Source organism: Suricata suricatta, chromosome 7, assembly GCF_006229205.1.
Source record: "Suricata suricatta isolate VVHF042 chromosome 7, meerkat_22Aug2017_6uvM2_HiC, whole genome shotgun sequence".
Lineage (NCBI taxonomy): Eukaryota > Metazoa > Chordata > Mammalia > Carnivora > Herpestidae > Suricata > Suricata suricatta.
The window spans coordinates 88062917-88085999 of NC_043706.1; positions in this window are offsets into that span (position 1 = coordinate 88062917).

Genomic DNA, 23083 nt, shown 5'->3' on the forward strand with positions numbered 1-23083 from the left:
ACATCAAATTTTGCTTCTAGTCAATAAGGAATGAAATGACCATATTGTACGTGTTGATACAATTAGAATTGTAAGAAATGAGGACTATCTTTATTGGTTGCTTGAGAAGGGGGGTGTGGAGAGGGATATAAAGAAGGGACTAGAAAAGGGTCACAGAGAAACTTGGGGAAATAGAAAAGTCCATTTTAATGTATTTTTGTGATGTATACATTTGGCAAAAGTTGTCAATGTATACACTTTTAAATATGTACAATTTATTGAATGTAACTCATACCTCAAAATGCCTTATAATCTTAAAAATAAAAATATGTTAAAATATTTAGCTGTTATTTTAACTGCTTTTTCGTGATAAGATTTTTTTTTAGGATTTGCAGTTTGTCATACAGCCAGAAATGGAAGCCTTTTCCTGGAATTCTTTTCCAAACAACCTCAGCCACTAGTTATTGATGAAACACTTGCTTTCTAAAACCAAAATATAAGACTCCATTACACCTCTGATATCTCCCTAGTTTTGTTCCATAACAAAAATTCTGCTATAATTTTGAAATCTTTGTTAACTTTTTAAAAATCACAGCTTACTACCTAAACTTTCCACCCTTTTGGAAACTGCCTCTATACTAGACATTTCCCCCACAACTGCATCCTATTCATTAGTAAAATACTAAACAGGACAGATATGGCAAAAGGCCCTATAACTTTTGATATAACCTGTATCAAAGGTTACTCTGAGTTGAAACTGAAGCACAAAAAATGTGTTCAGTTGCATCCCAACTTCACTAACACTATTGCCTTATTCCTTGTAGAAATTTACTTATATCATTATCATGACATACAAATATATTAATTCTTTAAAACATTTTTAATTTTTATTATTTATTTTTGAGACAGAGAGACAGAGTAGAGAGAGAGGGAGACACAGAATCTGAAGCAGGCTCCAGGCTCTGAGCTGTCAGCACACAGCCAAACACTGGGCTCAAACCCACAAACCATGAGATCATGACCTAAGCTGACATAGAATGTTTAACTGACTGAGCTGCCCAGGCACCCCTATTAATTCTTTAAAATAGAGGGGATTCAATTACTGAACAAGTTCTAGGGTGCTCTAAATTCATCTGTTTTAATAATGAATTCTAGAATTCTGGAAATTTTAGAGGCTAAGTCACTTTTCCAAATTCATAAGTATTTTCTTCCTCCATTATTCTATGTATGCTTTGTTCAAATATTATCAATGGTGTTTCTTTTATCATCTTAAATCTCTTTGTCTAGAGCAAAATTAATCAAATTTACCATTTGTACCCTTGGGATTAACTCAATGCCCCAGGTTTCAATTTCATGACTTCCTGAAAACTCTCCAGTAATACTTAATGGCAGTCACTTCTCATTTGAAAAACACTGTTGTGTTTTATTTATTTATTTATTTATTTATTTATGTGTTAATTTTACTGCCAAATTCTTAGACCCTTCTGTACATTGAATATGGTATGAGATGTTCAATATAAAATTAATGTTTGCAAGGTGGGTGTGTGGATGGGTTAAATGGGTGATAAACATTAATGTGGGCACGTTTTGGGATAGTCATTGGACGTCATATGTAAGAGATGAATCACTGGGTTCTACTCCTGAAGTCAAGACTACATTGTATGTTAACTAACTTGAATTTAAATTAAAAAGATTAAAAAAATAAAACTAATGTTTGGGGGCACCTGGCTGGCTTAGTCAGAAGAGCTTGCTACTCTTGATCTCAAGGGCATGAGTTCAACCCATATGTTGGAAATGAAACCTATTTAAAAAAAACATTAATAAATGTAGCTCTGAGATCTGGTCAGATAAATATTTTTAATTTACTTTATTGAGTGTATGAGGCCTACATATTTGACTATTTTCTTTCATTCCAATGTTCAATTTTCAGCTTGCTATACATAGACAAGAATATTCATCCTATGATTGAGAGGGGGTAATAATTTATACTATATGTCCACTTCATTGGTTCATGGGTGCCCAGAGACTTGGCCAAATTATTCTGGGTATTTATCCAAGGATATTTCTAAAATAAATTAACATTTTAATTTATAGAGTAAGCAACTTTTATATTTATATAAATATAAAATTAACAGTTTAATTTATAGAGTAAGTAACATAAGTGGGCCTCATCTAATCAGTTGAAAGTCTGAATCAAACAAAAGGCCCTCACTTCTCCCAGGTAACAGAATTTTCCAGCAGGCTGCATTTAGAATTAATCTGCAACATTGATTCTTCCACCTCATGACCTTCCAACAACAATTCTCCCTGAGTCTCCAGCCTGCCCAGCCCACTTGGCAGCCTCCGTAAGTGTGCAGTATATATCTATAGATGCGGTTCTGTTTTGTTGGAGAGCCCTTACTAATACGAGGGGAATTTACTAAACTACGGAGACAGATAAAGAAAATATTGCAAGCTTTTCATCACTTGGGATAATTCATTTTATCACATTTCTAATTTAAATTTCCTAAATAGAATTTTTATTTGAGATGGATTTGTCCAGGCTTTCCTCTTTATTATGTCTTTCTTCTCTAGAGAGAGGATATGGACTTTAATGATCTTAAAATCTTTGTTTATATTAAGACTCACATTCCATGAATATAAGTTATGGGATTTGAGTTACAGCATTTTTGTGCTTCCTGTCTAAAAAGATGTATTGAATAAAATAAACCATCTAGAAAATAACATACAGCATCTTTTGTTATTTTATAAAAACTATTTTAATGCTTAGCCTCAAGCGGAGATGGTATCTGCATTTAATAACAACTACTTCAAAGATATGCAGACATACATTTGCATATGCTATGACTAGAAGAATTTATGGGCTTAGTTCACGGATATTAAAATTAATTGTAAAATGCCACTAAGGGAATTTGTCTCTTGATGTTCTCTGTAGGGGAAAATTTACGTTTTGAGATTAACATTAAAAATGAAAAAACAGAAAGAATATATATTTTCACCCTGTGATTAGTGGGTAGGGCACAGATACATCTCAACACATTATTAATTGAGTGTTTTCAAAGATCTGTGTTTAGACTCTGCCAGAGGAATGTATTCCCATTACTTTATGAAGAACTCAATTTCTCTTCTTAATAAATAATGCCATGTGGCTTCTTTTCCTGTAATAAAAATTATGTCAGGTATGTGAATATTGTGGAGATATTTACTGGTAATTCATCATTTAAAGGTTACAAAAGGCATTTAATTAGTAAATATATAATAAGAAACTTAATGGAGATGCCTAGGGAACAAATAAAAAGATTTTTTTAATATTAATAAGAGTAAAAATCAGAGGCAAATTGACCCCCTGCCCTAGAATCATCGTATCCTTTTTCATAATTAAGTTCCCAAGTCATTCCATGGCCCTTAAGTAACACAATTCTTTGGACTCTTAGTTCATGTCTAATCTTCTCCCTTCAATGTTTCTGGAAGTTCTTCAGTCTCAGAGGACACTGGCATGATAATGTCCCAGGAAAGTGCCACCCCTGCTGGTCTCTGGATGTGCTGCTGACTCACACATGGTGCTAAAGTAGCTTCACTGAAATGTGTTTTAAGACAGAGACAGTCCCTTTGTTGCCCAGCAGTTGCATCAATAGAAAGGAAAAGAAATAATAGAATATTTGAGATGGTGGTTATGAGACGCAAACTCATCTGGTTGAAAATTGGGAGGTACAGCTAACATTCATGCTACAATTCCTTTGAGGTTACTTGAAAGCATAGATATTCACAGGGAGGGAGAAAATGAGAAACGTTGCAGAAAGCAAGGGAAGGTAGGGATGGAGAAAGAAAAGAGTAAAAGGAATGGGTGCACAAATGGAAATCAGTAGTATCACAGAGGTAGTGAATATTCTGATACAAGTGTCTGGCCCACTGAGCTATCTATCAGATTACATATTTGACTCATGCCAATAGTTTTGCTGGGGTTTTAATTGAGTCCTCTGATATGAGGACAAGTTACATCAAATTATATCAGAAAAAGTACAGAAAAATCGATGAGGATTGTCTCTAATGGTTTGCAACCATATCAAAGCCCTTCTATACTTGCTGATACATGTCGGGGTGGGGAATTAGTTTCCTAATCCAATCAATTAGACTGTTACTCTAGGGTTTCCATATATACTCAAAAATAACATGAAATATATGAAATAAAGTATGTCTAGGGAACACCAACTGATATGTCATTTTTAGGCAGACACGTCCCTACACTCCCACTTAACTCAGCCTTGAAGCAGAGCTGAGTCTTCCCAGATGAGAGAGAGAGAAAGAGAGAGAGAGCAAGAGAGATGAGAGAAAAAGGAAGAAGAAGGAAAGAGGAGAAGGAAGAGTAGGAGAATGAAGAAAAGGAATGACAACATGAAGTTCAGCTTAGCCCATACTCATGGAGTTCCATTCTGCGTATGATTTTCTTTTCCTGGTGGATTTTGTCCTTGCTTACTCAGCCTCCACAACAGCATAAGCAAATTCCTTTCAATAAGTTAAATGTGTGACATATAATAAAATATAGAATACATCATAAATTATATATGTAATGTGTTTATATGTATATACATGTGTTGTACTGGTTTTGCTTCTCTGGATGAACTTTTACTGATACATTTGCTTAAGGTGAAATACTCTTTCTTTACCTCTTCACTTAGCACCTACCTACCTACCCACTACCTACTACCTGGAATAGAAACACAAAGATGACAAAACAAGGTGGAATTAAACTTCATTACTGAAAATAGATTCCAAGAAACTAAGTTGTCTACCTACCTTGGACTGCATACCTAACCCTAGAATGTTATAGAATAAATAATATGTTTCTACTTTGTTTGAGACACTATGCTATACAGTTCAATTTCCTTATTATAGAAGTTTATTTTGTACCTAATTACTATGGGAATGTGCAATTAATAGATGAAATGGCATCTTGGTAAGAGTTGAGGAGTCAGGTATTGTCAGCTGGATTCGAAGGACTGAACATGAGGCAAGATTAACTGGGATGGTATTGCCAGCATGTTTGTTGGCTATTCTTCATAAAGTTGCTTTCAGTTATCAATCATAGCATCTTTATATAGAACACTGAAATATTTCCAATGTTAAAAGCAAAGGATATCAAATATGCTTAGAGAGGGTTGTATAAGCTTGCCCTCTCTACAGTTCTGGAAAGCTGGGCAAGGGAATGGGTTCAAACTCCTGCTCTGCCACTGGGTTACCTTTAAAAGTGAATTAGCCTCTCAGAACTTCAGTTCTGTCATGTCATAAATAGAGATTAAAGTTCCTTTCAGAATGTTTTTCTTTATAGTGATGTATAAGAGATTTGGGAAGAAAAGGTGTTAAGGATTGAGTGGCTATAATTATGATTATTGCAAAAGGGAAACAATGTTTCATATAAAATTCTAATTTCCTCATGATTATATTTAAAATTTGCTTAAATCTAGGGAGGCGCAGAAAAGATATTTAATAAATCATACTGAATTTCCTCAGAAATAGAAGTGGTTTTTTGGTGTAGAACTAGGAACTTAACTCTAAATTAGAGTATATCACATTCTATCAATTATTAGTCTTGGCTAGTTTTCCAACATTGAAATTGTTTTTTAATGAGTTCAGTTATCAAAATAATTAATTTTGCTTCAAAGATTATGATGTTTATTTAAGATATACTTTTAAAGTTGTCTATCCCCAGAGCCACCTTGGTGGCTCATTCAGTTAAGTGCCCAACTCTTGATTTCAATCTCATGGTCTTGAGATCAACCCCCCACATCAGGCTCTCCACTGGGTGTGGAGCCTGCTTGAAATTCTCTCTCTCTCCCTCTGCCTCTCTCCCCTGATCATTCCCTCTCTCTTTAAAGAATAATTATCTAACCCCCAAAATCCAAGGAAGGGAAAACCAGGCTATAGACATTTTTTTGCAATTTCCCAATTTGCTCTTTTATTGCTTCTTTCATTCTAGACCTTGTTCATTCTACTTATTTTTCCTAGAATATAATTCCAACAGGGTAAGATAGCTTTTTATATCTTTGAGACATTCCTGAGGTATGTTATTATGGCTTCTTCCCCACTGAGATTGGGTTAGGGGTCCAGGCACTAGATTTTGGTTCTCTGTTCTGTTTTGTGTGAAGCATATACTCTAATGTAATGCAATGACCTATTGTGCATCTGTGATTGGACCACCCAAGCCTCCCTATTGAACTTCAAGAAGAAAGTGACATGTTAAGAAGTGGAATGTAAATATATAATTAATTGCTGTACAACAAAAATTTCCTTGGATAGACTCTTGAGTGTTAATATAGTCTGTCAGTCTAAAGGGGTATAAGAGATAGTGAGTTTTCAGTTTTGGGTTGGTCTACCTGAAGGATTTTTTACTCCTTATTTACACACTTAAAAGTTTGAGCTCATTTCTCTAAGGAACAGGGAGGCTTTGATGGTCACTTTCTCTCATACTTCTTTTTATGAATTCTTGTATGTTCTGTATTGGTTTAATAATTAACCAAGAAGGCCACCACCACCAACACCAACAATAACAATAACAAAAAACAGTGAACAGAACCTAAGTTGTTATTTTTATCAATGATAGCCCATGGAGTTTGTTTTGGCTTATGTTGCTAAATTTTAAGTCTCTAGTAAGAGAGGGGAAATGGATTTCATCTTATTCGTTATTATAGCACAGACCTTGGTTTAGTATCTGTCACACTGTATGTCACATTAAATATTTATTCAATAAATTGTGAATTAATATGGCCATACTTCTTACCTTCTGTCCAATAGTTTACTAGCAATTTCTATATGATGCCTGATTGGCATATGAAATTCACAATTTCCCCAAATTGACTTACTATCAATTCCCAAACGTCCATGCCTTCTTTATGATTTGTTATCTCACTGGACTCAGCTACTCAAACTAGAAAAACAAGAGTCCTCTCTTCCCCCAGCCCAGCCACCTTCTTCATTTAGTCACTAATGCCATCAACTGAAGTTCAGCTGAAAGGATATCTATCTATCTATCTATCTATCTATCTATCTATCTATCTATCTATCTAATCTACTTACCTACCTATCTATAATTTTACCTAGTTTACTATGAAATTCATACTGGGTATGTTAATGGCCTCTTGGCAGAAAAGTTAATAAGCATCAGAATTGCTATCTTCCTAGGGAGTGTTAAATGGTTAGCACTATAAATCATTTGCACTTTATTCTATTACTCTTGGCTCTTCAGGAAAGGAAAACAAAGCAGAGCAAAGCAAAGCAAAACAAAACAAAACAAAAACCTGGCAACCCAAACCCTTGCATAAGGAACTATCCTTTATAAGTAATCTTGGTTAAAGGTGAGTCTAACAACACGCTATTTCTTCTTCCAAATTACCATTAAAATCTACATAAAAACTTAAAGATTAAAAAAAAGCCTCAGAATGCAACCCAAAACTAGACATGAAATCCAACCTACTAATAAAATTTAAGAAACATTTCTACTAATGTCAACTATGATGGTCTGGGTTCCAAAAATCAACTGCATAAGAATATAAATCATACCAGCATATGGTAAGGACAAAATTAGCATTTCTGTTTCTTGAAAAATAATAAATGGATACATGTCTTCCTCATGTATGGTATTTGGCTCAAAATAATAAAAAGGAGACATGAATATTAAAAAATTGATAGTATTCCTGTAGTGCATAAACTCTACTTTTCAAACTTTATTTTTTTGTTTATTTATTTATTTTTGAGAGGGAGCATGGAAGAAGTAGAGAGAGGAGAGAGAGAGCAAAAGAGAGAGAGAGAGAGAGAGAGAGAGAGAGAGAGAGAGAGAAACTCAAGCCGGCTTCACACCATCAGCTTGGAGCCCAAGGTGGGGCTTGAACTCACAAAATATGAGATCATGACTTAAGCTGAAATCAGAATTTTAACCAACCAAGCCATCCAGGTGCCCCCATGAACTGCATTTTAGGCAACCTAGAGTGTTGTATTCTCAAACCACCATCATCATCCCCATTGATATCTCCGAATAATTGCCTGGAAATGGTAAGTCACAACGTGCACCTGGACAAGACAGCACAGTGGATGAAGGATGATTGGGTGAAAGGACCTTGGAGTAAGTCACTTCTCCAAAGGCTTCATACCCACAATTATATGCTATAAGTTGAGACAGAAGTCAGAGGAGTCCAAGTAAAGTGGAATTATACACTTGAAACTATCCCTCTCATTTTTTCTCTGATTAGTTTCAGAGGGTCAAGGAAAGATGGTATGTGGAAAGGTATAAAATCATAGCCAACACTTTTGTAAAACTTCATAGCCAACACTTTTGTAAAACTTCGCATGTAAGATTTATTCTAAGCACCTTGTGAACATTAACTTCATTAACTTTTATAGACACCAATAAAGTATAATATTATTTTCATTTTTAATGAGGAGATTGAGTCCCCAAAGGTTTAAGTAACTTGTCAAACTTCAAAAAGCTGGTAAAAAGACTCAAGCTCTGGTTTCAAAACCTATGATAACAATACTATACTGTTAGGATAATCCTGGTCCAAGAGCACTCACTAGAGTCTAGAAATCAAGCTGGGGGTTGTGCAGTTCAATAGGTATATCATCTGTGTATGTGAAGGGGACTTAAAAGACTCACCTGGAAAAGGACTCAAAACCAGTCCTGTCCACATTCCTCTTTTGTTAATAAGCAGAATAGCCAGAAAACTATACTGAACACCAGAAAATGGAAATATAATCTTGAAGACTTACAGTAGGATTACATAGTCCTCTGAAACCTATTTATTAAATGCTTCAATAATTATTCAGAAAACTATTAGCATCATCAATAATGTTCAGAAGCCCCATCATGAGAGAGAAACAAATACTATGAAGAAGATATATACTGAGATGAAACAATACTATAAAATATTATGTATAAAATGGATGACTGAAAAGAAATGAAAAATACAAATACCATGGCAGGATAAAGTTGAGTAACTAATGTAGAATGATTAGTTTGGAAGTAAAATTTATTTCTTACAGATTGCTTAAGAATGAATAAAAATAATCAGTGAGAAGCTAGTATATCTGGAGGGAAAGAAATATCTGAGCTGAGAATGATATGCATTCTTGTGGAAACAGAAAATTTGGGATAGAAGCCATAATCAAATACATGAATGAGGAAAACTGCAGTGAAATGAATAGCCTGAAAGTATGGAGACCTAAAAGGCAGCATCTCACAAAAAACTATTAAAATATGCCCTTTCCAGTCTGTCTTAATGCATCAAATTTGTTAAATAAATAAAAGCATAAAAAAACCCATGAAACTATTTCCCGGTGAAAACTGGTTTAATGTATTATGTATATTAGATATACGTATAATTTTTCATTCCCTATTCATTGTATTTCAGCCTGGACTTATACTTAAATAACTTAAAGTATGTTTCTATCTATTAAATATATATTCACAAAAATAATTTTTTAAATTTTTGGGACATTATTTATTTAATGAATCCTCACATCTTTTTAAATATAAACAAAGGCATAGTAGACATTCTTGTAGTTACACTTTGGCATATATCCATAGTCTATCCTTGTAATAAATTCAAATTAATAGTTCATAATGTGTGCGCATTTGTAGGGATGTTGACATTCATACTGAATATATTTAAAATGGATCAATTTTTTAACAGAAAGACTGTCTTAGCATTCACTTTACATGTGAAATATAAATATATATGCATAAAAGAAGTCAAAATATGTGTGCTGTTTTTGCTGTTTTTGTTTTGTTGCTTTAAGACAAGAAGTATCAGCATACAGGTTGAGGATAAATGTTTATGTTTATTTTAATGTTTTAAGTTCTCTAATAATGGGTATAATCAATTTCTATATACTTCACTATAGTGTTGGACCTCATAAAATATTTTTTCAGTACTCTCATTGTCAGACCATAAATACTCCATTTATCTTTCTCATAAATCACTTAATCAAATGCAAACATGTATTACTGTGCCTTACGCATTCAGAAAATTTTTCTAACACATTTGTATAAATCCTGAAAACATTAATAAATCTGATATATGGTTGCTGTCTAAGTGCTATTGGTGTAAATAGCACTTGTATATTTTAAAGGGACCTGGAAGCACATATTCATTTATAAGCTAGGTTTCTAGAATAGAATATTTAGCAAGTAGAGCATTAGACAATTTTTATACTTGGTGACTTGAATACATTAAGATACACACTTTTTTCTTGTAACTTCATATTAGGTTGTAAAAAAAAATATAAAAGCATGCATTCTCTGTCATTCTAGAAGGTAGAAATATAACAATATTAAAAATGTATGGAAAAAAATGCCAGCTCATGGTAAAAAAACAAACGACAAAATACTTTTTTGTCCCTGACACCACTGAGTCTATGTGCCCTTACAGCTCTACTTCATCCAACATTTTCTCAAATTTTCCAAAATTAATGTCCCTGAAGTTCACTCTGGTTATGTCATTTTTTATGCTCAAAAATTTTAATAGGTCCTCAATAACCAACAAACATCATTGACTTGCTTCCCAGGTTCTCTGTAATCGAACTGCAGTCCACATATCCTATCTTATTCCCTCACGGTCAACTTTCTTGAAATTGAAACACTTCTATTGTTCATGACCTAAGGTTACTTTCGGTAGCTTTTTTCCATTTTATTCTCTTGTTATGATATTTTTTAATCCTGCCTCTAATTATACTAATCTTCCTTTTCCTTGAAGATTGCCAAAATATCATAGCATGGAAGTGTTGGTCGGACACAGACTTTGGTTTAAACTCCAGCTCCACCACTAACTCGCTGTGTAGCTTTGAGAGAGCATTTGACATTCCAAGCTCTGATTTCTTTGTGAATGCTAAGCAGAGGGACAGTCTCTGCCTCCCTGAACACTTTGTGCACTTCCGTGGACAGTGTCTGGCACAGAGAAATGACTCCAGAAATGTTAGTTACTTCATCAAGATGTTTTACCCAGCTCATCAGTTTTCATTTGCATTATGCTTATGTGCATAAAGCACTGTTTTTGTCTTCCTCTGGACTCTGAACTACTGGTGTTACCAACTGTGATTTATTGCTCCTCATTTTGCCTGTGGTTGCCTGTGGTACACTAAATTAAGTACTAACTTGAACAAAATAATCACTGAATCTCTTAGAGTTGCCTAATAAAGTAAAGTTTGTCTCACAAAGTTTCCTGCTACTAAAAGTATTCAAGGGGAGAGTGGAGGGATGGATGTGGAGAGTTATAAAGTACAGGGGAGACACTACAATATGAGTCTCAGACACAGTCTAAACAAACTATAACTGAGACCTGGGGAGGGCACAGAAGGAGACGGGCCTTCCCCCGCAGTGTCTCCTGCTTCTCAATGCCCCTGTGTCCACTTGGCTTTGCCAGAGGCCGCGTCCTTCTCCTACACAGAGCACCTGCTTCCTTCCCCTCACCCTGCAAGCCCACCATCTGCTTCTGACTGTTGCACTAGAATGTTTATTGCTTATTTTGAAGTGTCTTAATTCTGTTCCCTGATACATGACCCCTCTAGCAATACTGGAGGGGTGCTCAGGAGAAATCTTCCAGGGAAACAGCACCGAATGGACTGTTAGTTGTTTAAAAAAAAAAAAAAAAAAAAAAATATATATATATATATATATATATATATATATATATATATATTTCAACGGATAATAAAGGAAAACATTCTCTCTGGGAAAAAATGAAATATAGTAGAAAATTATTACATGGGTGTTCAGTTATTATGAGAGCACAATGGTAGTTTAGGTGAGGTGATGGAGTTAGAGGGAAGAAGTCATGACTTTTGCATTATTTTAGCTGGGAATTCTATTAAGAAAACACCATTTTTCATACATGATGCTTGCTTAATAATGCCCACTGACAAACCATGGCCTGGTGGTCATTAGACTGAACTGGGAATCTTGAAATTCAGTTTGGCCGTTCACTAGCTGGATGCTTTTGAGAAAATCTCTTAGGCTCTCAGGATCTGTTTTCTCATCTGTGAAATCTCTGCTTATACTAAATAATTTTAGAACCTAAAGTTTATAAGAGCTGTGAGAAAACTCTAAGGTCTTCGTATACAGACTGTTAAGTAGACAAAAAAATTGTATTTTTTAAGAATTGTAGAAATTTAGAAACACATAAATATTCAGCAAAAGATGTGGCCAAATTCCTGACAAGCAAACTCTGGTGTGTTTTCTCATCAACCTAAATTAAACTGCAATTGTACCCCAAACAGCCCTCTATGTCTGTGGGCTCCTGCCAATATGCAGTTGGATCTCTCTTCTGCAGCTGTCTGTGATGCTCCAAAAAGACAAGCGAATACTGTTGTCAAATTAAAAGTGTAGAAAATGGCATCATTAGAGCAGAATGAATAAATTACGATAGCCCTATAAGAGCTTCTTGAACAAATGAACATAGACAACAGCTGAAGCATAAACTTATGATTTTCAAGAAATACAGATTTAAAGTTTAAACTTATTTTAATTCAAAAATAATTTTATTGTAGTTCCGTATATCAGCTTTGCCATTGTTGGGCAGTCACTTTCATTTTATTAAGACATACTTAGAAAATTAAGTTTAATAAACTATTCTCGATTATGAGGTCAGAAAATCTGGAGGTGTAGTTCTTTAACTGAGGGTCTGCGTTATACAAACTTACCAGGTCTTGATTTCTTTAGGTGTCGATTAAGACTAGATCATATCCAAGATTCTTGAAAGGTCTCTGATTCTCTGATTCTGTAAGTATTTTATAGGGTATTGGGTTTGTATGCCAAAATACTTATTAACCTAGCATGCATTACAAAAATGTTTGTATTATTATTTTTATATAATGTAAATTAGTTGAAATTAATTTGAATTATTAATGAAACAGATGGCTAAACACAGACAAGTTAAATTTTTCAGGGAAGTCAAATCAGAAACTGAAGCAGGTGAAAGATTTGAATGTTCGCTACAAGTGTCAGGAGCAATGCAGATATTTACTTCAGAGTTGGAGTCATGGAACAAATTAAGCATTTTTACGTTTGTCACAAGTGTATTTGAAGTGTATATTCACCTCAGATACTTAAATGACTTGGCAACACCAGTGCTTGTTAATAGCAAGAACATGGAATCTGGCAGCACACATTTAGCAGGTATGGGTGAGTACAAACATAATGGGCACTTAGCATTCAAATAAACAGGCATATGAACTGTGCAGTTTAGAAAGGCCGTTAGGTTGTCTGTCACACCTTAGACTGCTTTGAAGGTTATGTTTAGAGAACAGAGGAAAGAAGAGGGTGGCAGGTGGTCAGAGGAGGCCATAGAAGTAGTTTGGTTTTTACTTGGAATGATGCATAAACAGGCAGCAAAGTTGGAATCTGAGTCTGTGGTGCAGGTGCTAATTATTCTTTTAGTGGCATCAAAAGAGGTCAGGGAAGAGAGCCTGATTTATAGCCTATCCAGGCTACTACTGACCAGGAATAAGTAACTCTGGACGCCAAGTGCAATGGGGGCAGTGGAGGGGCTCAACAATAAATAGCTGTGATAAATTTTTAGATGAAAATTGTTGCACCTCTGTCCTATTACTCTTTTTGCTAAGTAAGGATTATTCTGAGTTATAGAATGTGGATTTGTGCTGACATTGACTTTAAAACTTGTAGTGCATTTCAGTATAGCCTTACCAAATTTATTTGTCTTCTTTCCACCTACACGGCACCCATCATCACAGTCAATTTAGATAAGGGATAAACATCTCATAATAAAATAAGTCTTTAAGTAATGAAGTAACTATAATTTGCATCCTTCTTCTAAGAAAATAAACATCAAAAAACAAAACCAAAAGATATGTTTCAGAATTTTCTTTTCCACTTGGCTCACATACTGAACTAGTACTTGAAATAGAAGGTTTGGGTTTGACACTGGACATTATATGAGGTCAGTATGAGCCCTTTTCCCTAACCCTATACCCCCAAGTTGACCACATTTGTATTATATTGAACTTTTTGTTGTTTGTCTTCCTCAACAGACCCTGAAATCTTGGTGGCAAGTTATTTATCTCAATATGAAGTGTCAAATCAATGGATCAATACAAGAGTTACCTGACTGGTGGATAAATGATGTGCTTATCCCTACTACCTTGACAACCAGTGATGGCAAGTATAGGTTATGGGATGAAAATGGTGGCACAGAATAAATGCTATATAGTCAGTAGCTTTTGAAGCTGAGGAAAAGATGGTTTAGTGGTTCCCAATTCTTGGTATGCATCAGGATCCTGTGAGAACTTTTTATAAAAATACTGACATCTGAGTATTACTCTTTATTGCAGTGGTTCTCAAAAGTGTTCCCTGGACCAGCAGCATCAGCATTACATGAGAATTTGTTAGAAACACAAATGTTTGAGCTCCACTTGTAAATCAGAAACTGGGGATAAGTCCTAGAAAACTGTATGTTATGAAGCCCTCCAAATGATTCTAACTCATGAGAAAGTTTAACAACAATTGTGAGATTCTGATTTAATTGATCTGGAATATAACTTAGACATTCATATTTATTATAAGGCTCTTCAGATGATGTTAATATGCAGCCAGAGTTGTGAATCCTGAAAATAGCAGAAGAAAAGAAGAAATGTATGCATATATTGAGTCAAATTCATAAGAAACAAGAGAAAAATGGTTAAAAATAAAATGGAGATAAAAGAAAGTGTATAAGATTATAAAATACTGACTCTGCTAAGTCTCTGCTTGTGTGTTTGTGGTTTTTTATCTTGACAAGAGAAGCACACTATAGGGAAACATGTTTTCTAGAGCCTCCTACTAGGAATGACTTGATTATTCTATAAGTTTTCATGTCAATTCTCGATGACATGTTATCCAATTTATGAAACAGTTAAACAATAGGACTATTTCCATTGAGAATCATCATCTATACATTGTTAAAGAAAACTGAAGACCTAAAATAACATCATTTAGACAGAGTTCCCACATTGAGGCTAATACATAATCTAATTGCAGTTTCAACTTCCCCCAGAAATGAAATCTTAACAAGTCAGTCAGGAATTTTTAGATCAATGCTACAGTCTGCCACATGGGCCCTCTTCATCCTCAGAAGGAAGATGCGGTATTTTGTGTGGTAAGAATTCTTGCTTTTCCTAGGGGTTGTGACTAAAACAATCTTTTTCTTTTACTAATGAATTTCTTGCTCCACCCTCATTCTCTAAGAACCTATCATTTTAGAACCTGCTAGAGGAGGTACTGCCTGATTCATGAACCATTTAATAATGCCATTAGATCTTTAACATGTACTCAGTTGAATTTTTGTTATTTGACAACATGCATAAGTATAACTATGCATCAAACTCATTCTTGCTTAATCCCCAAACAATCCATTGAGGGATAAGCATTATTATACTGAGGTTTATAGATATGTAAACTGAAACTCAGGCAGTTTAATTGACTTGCACAGAGTCATACAACATGGGAGTAACACAGCCAGGATTGGAACTCAGGTCTCTTCCACTGCACCACCTTGTCTTTCACAAGCAAGACACCTGGGATATTAACATCGTTAAGTATGAATCATAAAGAATATTCTTAATGCTATCATGAAAGCCCCACGTGGGAATATTGTTCTGTGTGGTTTATAATTAGGTTTACCCATTTCTTTACCTGTGCTGAGACATAAGCAAGAGGAAGAAGGGAAGTGATATATTTTAATGTCTTTTACTGGCTAACCAATTAACATATACCACTGCATTTATCTTAAAAAAATCTTGAAGATAAGCACTATAGTAACTATTATAAAGGTAACTTAAGTCCACATAACTAGGCAGCATTGAATGTAAAATCTAAACCCAACTCTGTCTGATCACAAAATTATTTGACCATATTCACCCACCTTACAATGGAACTTTCCTCCCTCAAACATCAGGAAGAATAAAATTAGAAGTGATTCCTAAACTATTCTGAGAGGGGGAAAGATGACCAAGAGTGGGATGGAAAGGGGGAAGCTGGAAACAAAAACAGCATGAAATGGTAGAGAAACGTGAATGTAAATTTCCTGGCACAGATTTAAACATTGTTAGAAGAAAGGAAGGCACCATCAAGGAGATAGAGGAAGGTATACATGAGTGCTGGGATAACCCCAACGAGCCCTCTACTTACATATTGTAAAATGGACTTTGTGTCATTACTATGAATCAAATGCCCATGTTTTTCTAATTCACATTAAAATAGATATGTGGTTGGGTTGTCACAAAGAAGTCAATGATTTAAAAAATATTACAAAAACTGCAGGTAAATATTTTTATTTCAAATATTTTGTGGGGAAAGAATGTAAAGGACATAGCAGTGCCCCAGGCAGAAGGACAAGCTTCCTGGCCTCCACATCCCACTACTTTTGATGCCGTCTAATCAGAGTGAGGATCCCACCAGCCTCCCAAACATTCCCCTTTGTCCTTCCCACCGTGGGGTTTCCATCCTTCAGTCATCTTCCAACTGCTTTGAAGACTCCGGTTTTTCATCTCTGCCCACCCCTTGGGCAAGTCAGTACTTACAACACCAGAGAAGCTACTGTTTTTCCTTAAGGACAAATATTCACATTTACCGATCTTCTAGGTTTTCAGAAAAGGAATGTCTGGTTCTCTTCTTAAAATAACTTAAAAATTGTGCTTTCACAAAGCCACACATAGATTATAGGCATGATTGATACAAAATAGATAAAGTACTGAAGGGAAGGAAAAATTCTTCTCTACCCTCAAGGTCTTCCAGATGCACTAAGAATTAAATTTACATAAGACAAATTAACAGGAGAAAAAAATACAGTTTTATTAGATTCAATGGAGGCCTAATGATGAAAATAAGACCCAAACAAATGACCAGAGCAGGTAATTTTTATATGTTTAGACAAAGTGGGAATAAATCTGTGAGGAATTGATAGGACAAAGAAAACTTAACTTTGGGAGCTATCAACTAGTAAGGGACTATAAACAGAATTTGAGCTGGGGTGGTAAATTTGTAAAAAGTAACAATGGTTGTTTATACAGGCTTCCTGGCTCTAAATGTCTCATCTCTGGTGATAAGGATTGTCTCTTATTGTACCTCCTGGTACGGGGAGGGTAACTTTCAAATGGGAGATTTGTTTTCTGCTTTCAGGGGGACAGAGGACGGTCTGAGTATCCTTCTTGCATAGACTACCTCTTAAGAAGCAGTTCTTTAAGCCTTCTTTCAAAGAATTACATCCTGGACTAAGTACGGCTTTAGATAAAACAGGTTCAGTATTGAGAACTTTATATGCCAAGGGAACATGCAGACTAAGTTTACAATATTGGATTAAATAGCTGTTAAATACCTTATAGATTCCTATTTTATCATGACTTATAAAAACAAGGGACTCATTTCTCCTAGTTATTTATTTTATTTATTTTTTAATGTTTATTTATTTTTGAGAGAGGGGGACAGACAGAGACAGGACAGAGGAGTGGCAGAGAGAGAGACACAGAATTTGGAGCAGGCTCCAGAGTCTGAGCTGCCAGCACAGAGCCCAACTCAGAACCAAACCCACAAGCTGTGATATCATTACCTGGGCCAAGGTCAGATGCTTAACCACCCATCATATCTCTCAGTTAATTTAAACAAAAGTCTTGTTTTAAATTAAGAAATTTAAATAAAATCTTCAGTTACTGGTATTGACATTGATGTTATTTTTATGAGTATGACAATGACTGTTTTCATTTCCCAATCATCCATACTGAAAGATAAGCAAACTTAAACAACAGTTCACTCTCAATATCACAAGGCATCACTAACTAATGGGTAGCACTGACTGGGATTGAAGATCTTGAACTTGAACCAAAAAAACTCACTGTTTGGAGAAAGTTTTAGGGGATTGTTGAACTTTCACAAACTGTATGCAAATTATTATGCACACTTGACACATATTTTTTTTAAATTAGGGTATATAACTTTCATCAGAATTGCAAATTGGCTTTTTTGGGTATTTAGTATTGAAATACTGAGAAAGTAAATCCATTTGGTTGATACATTCCTGGCAAGAACTGACATGGCAATATGTACTTCACTGATACAGTAAGTAAAGGTTGACAAATAATGGACTTCAGACTCTAAACATTGCATGGATTCAGATGCAAGGTCCCTACAGAAGATCTGTAATACAAATATTCAGACACTACACATTGTGTGTTTACAAACACAGACCTACTATAATAAACCAGTTTAAGCAGAAAACATCTCTACTTAAGTCTGCTTATACTAATAACTCCTGCAGTTGACAAGGCAGTTGCTAAAGAAATATCTCATTAAAAACTGATTAACAATAAACACTAGAGAAATTTCAGCAGATTGATTTGTAAATAACATAGACTCGCACGTATATGGAGAGGGAGACAAGTGCCTTTAGATTAGTTCCTGCAAATGTAACTCATCTGAATGTGATGAATGGCAGAATTTGTTGGTCTCTGGAGTCAGATTTTGAGTGGCTGTAGTTGTACAGGGCTTCATCATACAGCAGGCTGATTTAGATTTTATTTTCTATAAGTTTTTAGAAGAGCAGCTGTTTCCGTTAGAGAACTGAATTTACAACTTTGCCTGGGTAGCTTATCCCAGGACAGCCCTGTGAAATTGTATTTTAGTTGATATTGTCATGCCTATCCTGTTCTCTATAGTTAATGAAGTAAAACAGAATACTCATTTTTCTGTTTTGTTCACTTTTTTTCACAGCTTTCTCAAGGGCACTAGAAATCTCCTAAGAATCGGCGTTAGAATACTGGTATTAGATCATTAGAACATGGTCCTTGGAGAATCTCAACAGGCCATGAATATTATCAAGTGCCCTTGAGTCAGTCACCACATACAAATGAATTTGAGATTAATGTGCCACTACTTCCCCAATTAGTGTAGATAATCAAGAATTGATTGCAACATTATGGGAACAGAAATCTGGGTTTGGGGAGGATATCTGCTAATAGTTTTCATTTTAAGATTTCTTTCCCTGGAGAATTCTGCTCATGCTTTTTCTATCTTTTTTCCCCCTCTATAATGATTTAGTTCATCACCTCCACAGCAATTTGACCTTTGCCATCTCCACCTGCCATTGTTATCAACCCCAAATTCAGGCAAGAAACAGAAGATGCACTGACAGAAAAGGCAGTGAACTGTGAATTTCTCCTATCATTCGATGGAGACTTCTCTTGCTGTGAAATCTGACCTTTTTTTTTTCCATGAAAAACCCCATTATAACGTTCCGTAAAGAACTTTCAAAGCTTTTAGTCAATAGTAGTTATGAGTTTGCTATAATGTAAAGTAGGATAACTAATATTACATTGATTTTTTATTACTTTTTCTGACATTTCTAAAACACTCATTATTTGACTTTTTAGAGTTTACTATAAAATATCCAGTTTATGGGAACCACAGTATTATTTTATATGGAATTACATTCTCTGACATCAAAGCTCATGAAAAATCATAATTTTTAAAAGTTTATTAATCTGAACCTTTGTATTAGCCCTCAAAATGATTTATATGCATACAGCTTCTTTCTTTTTTACCTACCCAACTAATGATTGTCAAAATGACCTTATAAAACCACTTGGATCTGATTCTACTGCACAGAGTCTTTCAGATCATTCATATCATTAAAGTAAAAATTAAGAATCACTGACAGGACTGTTCAGAGTTTGACTCCAATTGCAGTTTGTAAAATCTTTTTCTCAAGACTCTACCCATCGTTTCTATACCTTAGGTTCTACCCCACCATAGCCTCACACTGTATCCCATAGATGCCCCTGCACTTCATCCATTTCGTCTCAGTTGTTCTTGCTCATAATCACATTATAGCTTTTGCTTTTTCTTTTGACCATAGTGATTGCTCCTTCTTAATAATTGTATACCTGTCAGTTATTTGCATTTATTACATTGCCTATAAACCATAAACACCCTGGCTGAACTTTATACTCTTTGAGGTCAGAGTTGTGTCCATTTTACTTTGTATCATCAATAGAACCTATCAAATTACTTGAAATATTGTAGGTATCAAAGCAACAGATGCTCAAAAAAAGATTGAGTGTAATATATTGCTTACAATAGTGAATGACGGCATCATTCATTTATTCACTAATCCAGAGGTTTATAAGGTGCCCTCTATATACTGAGAATTGTTTTCCACATCATATGGAACCTGGCCATGATGTAGATTTTATCTAGAAACCCTGACTTCCTCACATACTTCTCTGTCTTTGAGGATCTTTCCTATTGACTACCATGTTTTTGTATTCCACTAATTAAACCAGATAAACCTCCCAATCTATAATGTGGAAAAATTGCTGTTGTGGAAAATAGCTGTTTTACAGTAATCTCTCCACATGCATTACTCTATATAATCTCAGAGAGAACATTGCTGGCCACTGGTGTTAGCTTGGAAGGTATTTGAATTCTCGATGTCTTCTTGTTGAACATTTATGGGCTGATCTTGCAGGAAACCAATATCCCTCTATCAATTTCCCTGATTCTCATCCTGTGGCAATCATAACTTCATCTGCTCTTTTTTGCTTTTAGCATGGCATGTTATCTATTTCTGTCATGCACTGAAATTTTCTGAACATATCCATGTAGGGACTACTTATGCATATAGAATTAGACATTAGTGAGAATTAGAAGTGATAGCCTAGTCTTATAGGTAAAGCCTGATTTAACATAATCTTTCTCTCAATGCATGGTCACGTAGGTTTTGTTTGTTTCAGAAGACAAATACTTCAACAGACAATGAATTTGCTAATACTTATAAGAGTACCTGGTGTATGGTATTTTCTTAATGCATATTTACTGAATCAATGAAATTGGGTGTTTTTGTGCATTTAAGAACAATGAGAACAAAAATCACCAGAGAATGGAGATTGTGAATGTGTGTGTGTGTGTGTGTGTGTGTTTATCTCTATGTATGTGAGTGTGTGTATCTTCTTTAGCTATAAGACTACTGAAATTTGTGAATACTCTGTGCTTCAGGCTTCCACTTTCATTATAATATCTCTATTTTATGGCTTTATACATGAAGTAATTTTTTTATCTTCTATTCTATTCCTTTGTTATTATTGTTATTCTTGGATATATTATATGTTTCTTCTTTCCACAAGGCACTAAAGCACTATTTATATTCATAATAGAAAGCATAGACATTAATTAAAAATATTCTGCTATAGAAATGTAATGATGCATAAATAAGGAAATATTTTTTAGGACTTTTTATTTCAAAATTTGCTTTGAAAGTAGATTATTAACATACTGCTCTTACCAGCTAGCTATTTAAATGAGGAAGAGCAGAAGCGGATGATAAAATAGTCTCATTAAAGTGCGATTTGGCTTTCCTCTGAATGTCAAGTGTATAGATTCAGGCTTAGAGTAAATCTAGGCCCTTTGGCAGTTGCAGTATCTATGATTTTACCCATCCCTCCGGACCTTCCTTCTGCTCTATTCTCTACTGGTATTTATTTCTTCAGTGCTTTCCATAGCCTAATTATGAGCTCCTCAAAGATATGAATCATGTCTATATTTTAATTAAAGCTTTCAGTGAATTCAAGATGCTCCTATAGAATAGCAATCATTCAAAAATGATATAAGCTCTATCAATTAATTTTAAACTTTATAATCCTCAAAAGTTTGCTAATTAGCAATTTCATTTGAAGGAGTCCATTTGCAGGTAACCAAAATCCAGAACTTTTGTGGAATTTTGCTTTTTAATTTGGGACCCACTGTTTTGGCACTCTCTCTTAGTTACAGGTGTGGAAACTCAGTCTATCTTCAAATGCATTGTCATTTGTCTCTTGACAAGGATTCATAGCAATTGTATTGTTTACAAAGTTAGATTCTTCCTGCCCCCCTCATTTGCCATAATATCTTTCTTTTTTTTTAATTTTTTTAATGTTTTATTTTATTTTTGATATGGAGAGAGACAGAGCATGAGAGGGGGAGGGGCAGAGGAAGAAGGAGACACAGAATAGGAAGCAGGCTCCAGGCTCTGAGCTGTCAGCACAGAGCCTGACGCGGGGCTCGAACCCACAAACGTGAGATCTGACCTGAGCCGAAGTCGGAGGCTTAACCGACTGAGCCACCCAGGCGCCCCAATATCTTTCTTGATCTTAGAAATCACACTCTCTCACATTAATCTGAAAGCAGACAAAAGGGTCTCCTTTTATAAGGTTAGCTTGCACTATAAGTTCTTAATTACTCAAAGGCAGGCCATACCAGACACAACAAGACTTAATTAAGAACAACTCTTTACAAAAATATAAGCTTCTTATCAATGTGAAATATTTTTTGTCAGTTTAGTCCAGTAGTATTTTCCAAGACTTTAGAGCAGATACTTGATATATATAAGCTAGTAACCTGCTATTTTCTACCAATCACATTAAATCTCCAGTTCCTATGGTTAACTAGGGTGTACCTTAGAGAAAACAGGCAATAGCAAAAAGACCAGTGTCTGTCAACCCACTGTCAAGAAATCTTTTCCTGGGTGTACCAGATAACCAGCCATATACTTTGAGATGTGTTATAGTTGAAATGCTTTAATTTCTTGTATTTGGAGTTGCATTTCAAACAAATAACCAAATAATACAACAACTTAACTTGAGAAATTGCTATTTTAAAATAATGATTCTAGTCTGTCTAATGAAAATCAAGAATGGAATCAACATAGCATTCAGGAAAGAGTTCACATACTACAACAAAGTGAAGACCCTTCCCACCTTTTGTCTCTATCTTCCCTATGCATCTTCATCTTATCTTTTTTGCAGACCCCACTCCATCCAAATTTTGGCCCACAGAAGTATTCACTAGTCAAGAACAATTCCAGAATCTTTATCTTGAAGCTTCAATCATTTGAGAGTTTCTCCTATTTATCTAGGTTCATCAGAGGCATGCCATTTTATTTTGTTTTCTCTCTTTTTATTTAATTTCTGTCCTTGACAGAATGTATTAAATAAGCAAACACCACCAACAAGCAAAACAAGTACTACAATGTAGAAATATTTTTAAAAATGATAACCCTCTCACATGCATAAATAAAAGGTTGCACACAAAGAACTCACATCT